Source organism: Olea europaea, unplaced genomic scaffold (genome assembly GCF_002742605.1).
Source record: "Olea europaea var. sylvestris unplaced genomic scaffold, O_europaea_v1 scaffold2413, whole genome shotgun sequence".
NCBI classification, from domain to species: domain Eukaryota; kingdom Viridiplantae; phylum Streptophyta; class Magnoliopsida; order Lamiales; family Oleaceae; genus Olea; species Olea europaea.
The window spans coordinates 53,513-61,881 of NW_019242301.1; positions in this window are offsets into that span (position 1 = coordinate 53,513).

The window sequence follows — 8,369 nt, forward strand, 5'->3', positions numbered from 1 at the left end:
ATATTGTGGGGACATAATTACCCTTTTCTAAATGACTTTAATTAGGGGTGAACGCAGATCGATTTTGGCGGTTTGTGCTATATTTTCAATTCAAACCATTTTATACGATTTGAATTTTTTCAAATCAAATCAAACCATTTTATTTTTCGAACCAAACAATAATTTACGGTTTGGTTCGATTTTAATCCACAGTTTACCTATCGACATTATAGTAATATATTTAATATAAGTTAACATATAAGTTAAAACGAGAATTAATAATATTAAATATTAAATTACATTCATATTTACCATAAAATCCATGAATAAATTATTTTCGAAGTTGGTTGTTAAAAGATGTTAATAGAACAAATGTAACTTTCTTCATTTTCATTTACCTTTTATTGTTTGGCATTCATATTGTTATATAGCGGTTGGTAAAAGTAGAGTTACATTATTCTACTATAGTTTGGTTAAAACTCCTTTCATCTTGCTAGTGAGATGTTAAATAATGATTGAATGTGATATATTTAGATGTACAAAGATTGATAAAGTTTCGACTTATTAAGAATTGACGAATTTCATTTTCTAATTATTTTATGAAAGTAGAAGGTAGTAATACTAATTAAGGAACTTTAACATTTTCGCACAATTAATACATTAGTCCTTCATTCTTTCCAAACTACAAACAAGTTCATTAATTATCTAGGCACACAAACAATTATTTTCTATCTAAACTACAATTCAATATTGTATAAAAAGTTCAAAAACAATAAATAAATAAAACAACGAAAAAATGGATTAAATGAAAATCTGGGATTTGCCGAAAGAGAAGAGAAAAAGAGGCGATTCGAGTAGAAATAAGCAGACTAACAAGCAAAGACGACTGACGATTTGTTCAACAGTGGCAAACAACCGTCAAATGTTAGGGAAATGAGAGTTTATGTTAGGGCCTCTGAAACTTTGAATGTGATTTGCTGAATTATGATTTGGATTGTTGAAAATATATGTTTTTTTTTTTTTTTCATTTCATATGATTTTGAATTATTTTAGTTTAGTTTAGATATTGGGTAAAGACATGTATGATGAACTTGTTAAACCATAGGCCAATAATGATGAACCGAATTTATCTTTTATGATTATTTCAATAGGCTGGTTGTAATTTGTATTGCTGAATTGTTATTTTTCTAAAAAGTGAAAACTGTAAAATTTTTACATTAACAAAATTAATGTTTTAATTAAAAAATTTTAAAACGGCTCAGTTCGATTTCGTGCGGTTTTTTGAAAATCAAAACCTAAACCAAACCATTTTAAAACGGTTCGGTTCGATTTGAGGGAAAAAAACAACAAGTTCACGTGGACCCAGATCAATAGTTTCGATTCGGTTTGCTGTTTCGCGATTTTTTTCATGCAGCCCTAACTTCAAGCATGTTTTGACAACCTTGCCCTTGCATGCATAGGTAGGTATTAAATGGATTGAGTTGAAACGTACAGTTTATTCACCGTTGAATTCTACTCATGCTCACAAATGGAGCCAACCGAGCACAAGTTGGATTGCTTAAAAACCTAAGCTCGGTTCTCCCCATTATCTCGCTCTTAGGTGAACGAGTCAGAGTTGACTGGTTCATTTTTTTAATTTTTACCCTGAAAGTTTCAAATTCTTTAAGTTTTATTTATTTTCTGACTCTCAAACAAGTGGATGCAAATCAATGAATGGCTTGTAAGATAAAATTTTACTCAACTCGTGCGTGGAGCGAACCAAGTTGACGAGCAATTTGACTGCGTGAACTGAATTTCACTACAACACGGGAGAGAGGGAGAGAGAGAGAGAATTATCTCCGCATTTTATAAAACTTATAATCACTTAAAATTTTAATCTAATCATGTACCAAACATGTACTAAATTAAGTTGTAAAAGAGAAAATAAATTGTATTACGAGGATGCACGCCCTCAACAAACACAAGCCTCATAATTAATTTGACGCTATGTACATTTGTTTCCCATGTCACACGTTTATAATTATGTATTTGCTTAAAAGCTAAAATTGGTCTAAAGCATGATTACTGATGGCTAAATCCACCTAAATGTATTGTTCAAAAAGCAATAATTATTACTCAATTTTTAACTTTGAAATCAATTGCACTTGTATCATTGATTGTGTGAAAGTCTCCAAGCTATTACTCAAATTTGTCAATGAGTTGTATAAATAGTTATTTAGCCTGTTTGATTTCGCTATAAAATCAACTCTTTATAATTTTTTATAAATATTAATTAAATAAACAATTAAAAACTAGTAAAAGTTGTAAATCTCATAGAATGTGTAATTGAAAATAATTAAAAAAAATGTTAAAAAATTAAGGTCAAACAGAGACTTAGTTCTATAAAAGTTAATTGTAAATGTCTATATTGCTATTATATAGCCTCCGTTTGGCCACGTTTACTAACTCATTGTTCATCAAATTTAATTCTAAGTACAAATTTAATGTAACCCACATTTTTTATCAATCTTTCAACAATATATTTGAACAACTTTTATCAAAGTATACTAAAAATCTGATTTATAGCTAAACCAAATGGGCGTAGTCTTAAAAAAAAAACAAAAACAAAAACAAAAAACAAAACAAAACCATAATTTTTCTTTAATTTACGTATGGCATGCCCAATACTCCAATAGCTTACCCCCAACAAAAAGCTTATATAAAGACAAAGAAGACGACGACGACGACGACATAAAACAAAAACGAACCAACAAACAAATAGTACATAGATGATAAAAGGATCCAGCTTAGTACAGACTTGAATTAAGACTGTAAGCAAAAACCGTCAAACCCAAAAATCGAACCGAAACCACATTTTAAAAACCGTCGATTTGGTGCCACATGGACCCGTCAACCAAATGATTTTGAACCAAACCAAGATATTTTTGTTTCTATTACATATATATTATTATTACACAATAATCATAATTACTTATTATTATTATTATTATTTATTTATTTATTTATTTTATTATTATTATTATTATTATTATTATTATTATTATTATTATTATTGTTGTCAAGTTTTAATTTTTGTCTTGGACTCAGGGCCTCAAAAGCCATATGAGCTCCAAAATAGAAAAGATGAAGGATTTAGACTTTGACTATATTACTTACACCTTTTTGACTATGCAGATGATGAATCATATGTGACAACAATTGATATTTGAGTATATGCAAGAAAGTGAGTTCGTAACAACATATAAAAGTAAGCTTGTGTAATTAGTATGTTTAGATATTATAAAAAATTGCTTTATTATTGTGGTTGGTTATTCTCTCTATCTAATCAGTAATCTTTTTTCTTGCAGATATGATAATCAGACTTGTTAGACATCATTAATGTTTTGGCCTTATTTTAGTTTAATAGGCTTTTATTGTAACGTTATCGTAAAGTCATTAACCTAAAAATGGTGAACAAAAAACTATATTTTAATTTATTGTAATTTCATTTTGATTTAGTTGATATTTAAATTTACAGTAGATATATTTAGTTTATTTTAAATTTATTGCTAGTAAGATTTAAATATATATTGAATTCAATAAATTAATGGCGTAAAAGTAGATAGACAAAAAAATATATAACAAAACTGACGATTTAAAACCGGATCAAACTGTTAGGTTTAGGTTTGAGTTTTTTTCAAATTGTTTAAAATGGTTTGGTTGAGATTTGAATTTTTCTCAAACCGGTTTAAACTGTTTGGTTTGAAAATCTGTCAAAAATCGGTAAAATCGGACATCTTACACCCCTAACTTAAATTAATAAACAAAGAATCGGAGGTTGAGCAAAAAAAGTTGCTAGGAAGCAAAGTCAACGAGGACAAAGTCTAGCTTGACAAGATTGAGACGGGCAAGCTCACAAGCCGAACACGGACACGAGAAAACGAAGTTTAGCTATCGACTCGACTAACAAAGAATTCATGCTCGAACATACAATTCCGTACAAATTCGTGCAACTTGACAAACGATCACACCAAACAAATGTTGGAGAAATTTCACCGGATTAGAGTAGAAATCACAAAATATGAACCGGAAACGCCAATAACAAGATAATCATGAATTTGTATCAACAAATGGCTTGAACACGATATCGTTGTCCTCAAACGATATTTGTCCCTTCTCCTATGAATTTGAGATGTTTAGAATATTGTTGGCAAATAGTTTACAAGATAATAACAAGCCTTGCAATGATTTAAACACCAAAGTACGAGTGCAAATCCTAGAAAACTTGAAGAATACAAAGAATGAATATGAATATGACTTTTAAAGAATTTGATCTTTGATTTCGAAAGTAATATGGAACCTTGATGTTTTTGTGATATTTTTGCCTTCAATATGGATCCAATATATATAGGCATACACCACATTCACGAAATCATACCAAACTTTAAGTTAAAAGTCACCAAATTTGAATTTATAACGAGAGAAAACAACCTCCAATGGCTAAATAATTGTACCATGCGACCGCATGGTACAAACCCATGCGGTCGCATGGTTTACCCATGCCGAGACCATTTGGTCTTGGCATCAGGCCATGCGACCGCATGGCATATTGCATAGACCATTTTTTTTTTTTGAACTATAAATCACAGCAATCCTCCACTTGTTCAAAATTAACAAGTATCATTCATAATATACGATACTCATGCATAAGGATTAGATATCTTTCGATTTGAATCTCACCATAACTTAATTCAAACAAAGTATAGTCGAAATCAAAAGTAGCGTGTAACTTTGAACTAGTTATTCCATATGACAATACCGGTAAGAACACACACACGAGTACCAAATGTTCTCAAGTTCTTAATAACTCGCTTAACACTTTTATGACCTTGAGCTTATCCTTTTCAACAATCTTTTAAGAGAGAAACTCCAACTCTCTATTATGGCGGCGCTACCTTGAAATTATTTAGGTGTAGTTCTTTCAATATCTTTGTTATCCTTAGAGGTACTTGTATTTTAGCATTGAACTTCATTAAGAGCTTAAAGCTCATCCCTCATTTTAGTAACAACCAGCATTAATTTAATTAGGATAGGATTATTGCAGATTTTTTAATAATGCTACAACTATTCACATATTGAATGACTTGTTGTTACCCTTTGAACCCATAAATTACATTTTGAGTAATAACAGGTAGGGTTGCAATCATTGGTGAATCTTTTTAGTTGAGGAGTTTCAATCTTATCCTATTCGAAGTAGATGCTACTAAATCTTTGTTTAAAGGTTTAGTCAAAGGATCCCCCAAATTCTCAATTGACCTTCATAATTTAGGGAAATTATTTCATCCTTGATTAACTTCCTTATATAGTCATGTCTAAAACTAATGTGTCTAGACTTTTCGTTGTATATCTCGTTGTATGTTTTTGCTAATGTGGCTTGACTATCACACATGATACGTATTGAAGAAATATTTTTCGATCCCAAAGGTATCTCATAAAAGAGATCATTAAGCCAATTAGCTTCAATCCCGGTATCCGATAGGGCTACAAATTCTGATTCCATAATCGAGTGTGTTGTGCATGTTTGTTTCTTTGATTTCCAAGAAACAGCACCTCCTCCTACAGTGAACACCCAAGCTGAGGTGGATTTACTTTTACCCGTGCTAGATATCCAACTAGTATCGGCAAATCCTTCCAATATTGTCAGGAATTTAGTTTATTGCAGACCTAAGTTCTTGGTTTTCTTTTAGTATCCAATAACTCACCTAATGGCCCTCCAATGATTTTTGCTTGGATCGCTAGTAAATCTACTAAGTTTACTAATAGCATATGCTATATCCGGTCTTATGCACTGAACAACATACATAAGACTTCCAATAACACTAACATATTCCAATTGAGCAATTGCCCTACCATCATTCTTTACAAGTTTTGAATTTGGATCAACCGGGATACTATATTCTTTTATGTTCTAGTGTTTGAACTTGTTTATCACATTTTCAATATAATGTGATTGACTTAGGTAATAACCCTCACTAGTTTTTGTAACTTTGATACCTAAAATGATATCCACTTGACCAAGATTCTTCATTTTGAATGTAGAAAATATAAATCTCTTTGTTTCTTCTATATCGTCCATGTGATTACTCATAATCAACATGTTGTCAACATATAAACATATAAATGTTACATATTCATGATACACTTTAGAATATAAACATCTATCTACGCTATTATGTTTAAATTCGAATGATGTTATAGCTAAGTCAAAATTCTCTTGCCATTTCTCAGGTGTCTGTTTCAAACCATATAAAAATTTTACTAACTTACATACCTTATATTCATTTCTAGGTAAAACGAACCCTTCGAGTTGCTCCATATAGACCTCCTCATCAAGATCCCCGTTTAAGAATGTCGTCTTGACATCCATTTTATGAACATGCAAGTCATATATTGAAACCAATGCGAATAATATCATAATCGATGTCATTCTGGCTACCGATGCATAAGTGTCAATATAGTCAATTCCTTCATTTTGTCGATATCCTTTAGCTACTAATCTAGTTTTGAAAGTGTTTAGAAAGCCATCAACATTATATTTCCTCCTAAATACTCATTTACATCCAATAGGTTTGGGTCCCGATGGTAGATCACAAGTTCCCAAGTTTTATTAGATATTATCGAATCTATTTCATCTTTAATTGCATCTTTTCAAAAATTACTATCACGAGAAGCCATAGCTTCTTTATAGTTTTTAGGGTCAATTTTCACATGTAGAACAAAAGGAATTGTTCTTATAATATTCAACTCATTTCCTTCTACTAACTAAAAGGAAATAAGTTGAGAATCAATTTCATCCAATCCCAAAGACTTCTCAACTCGAGTTCTCTTACTTCTTCGTGGTTCACTAGACTCATCAACATCTTTAGAAGACATTTCATCACGTGTTCCACTTGAGTTAGGGATATTTTCAACATTTCCCTTTAATTCATTATCCGATGATAACAAATCTTCAAAGAATTCTGCATCACTTGATTCGATAATCACATTGGTCTCCAAGTTTAGCAATCTATAAGATTTGCTATTATTAGCATATCCAACAAAAGTACATTTAATGCCTCTTTGACCTAATTCGATCCTATTAGAATTTGTGTTCTTGCAATAAGCAAAACACCCCCACACTTTAAGTATCCAATGTTCGATTTTCTTCCTTTCCACAATTCATAGGGAGAAACCTTTATATGTTTAGAAGGAATTCTATTAAGTATCCTACATGCACTTAATAAAACTTCACCCCATAAATTAAACGGCAACTTAGCATATATAAGCATGGCATTAATCATTTCTACTAAGGTTCTATTCTTCCTTTCAGCCAAATCGTTTTGTTCGGGTGTCCTAGGTGCAGAACATTGGTGAATTATGCAATGTTGTTCACAATATAAGTTAAATTCACTAGAAAAGTATTCATCACCTCTATCACTTCTTAAGATCTTTATTTTCTTATTTAAATGATTTTCAATTTCATTTTTATAAGTCTTAAATAAATCAAATGCCTTGTATTTATATTTCACCAAATAAATATAAGTATATCTTCAACAATCATCAATAAATGTTATGAAACATCTATTTCCACCTCTTGTTAGCATGCAATTCAATTTACATATATCGGAATCAATAAATTCTAACATGCTAGAAGTCCTTTTAACGCTTTGATAAGACTTTTTAACCATTTTTGCTTCTACACGTGTTTTATATTTAATGGCATCATTTTCCATCATATGAAATTAACTCACAATTTCTAATGCATTTCATGGTACTTTTACCTATGTGACCTAATCTAGCATGCCAAAGAAAATAAATCAATCATGTAAGCAAAATCAATTTTATTTATTTCATTGTCAATAGTACAAAGTTTGACAATTCCTTCACATGATTAGCATTTTTCCAACAAACTTCCTGTTAAGTAATAATACAAATTTACCGGACTCAAAGACACTTTTAATGCTCGATTTTCTCAAAAGATTTTCACTCACTAAGTTCCTATTCATATCCAGAACATGTAGTACATTTGTGAGAGTAACATTTTTCTCAAAAGTGAAGATAACTTCTACACTTTCTTTTCCAATTACTTTGGACCGCACCTCGTTATCCATTTGGATCTCTAAGTCTCCATCCACTTCATTGTATGTTTTGAACAAAGATTTATCATATGATAGATGCACCGTGGCACAATTATCATACCACCAGCCAGGAACCTTTCCCTTATTTACATTTATTTCGCTTACGGTGGCCACAATCTTGTCTTGTTGGATGGAATTCACTTTACCCTTGGAGTTGTTGTATTTTCGGTGTCTACAATCTTTTGCGTAGTGTCCAGATTTCCCACAAACAAAGCATCCTTCTTTGGTCTTCTT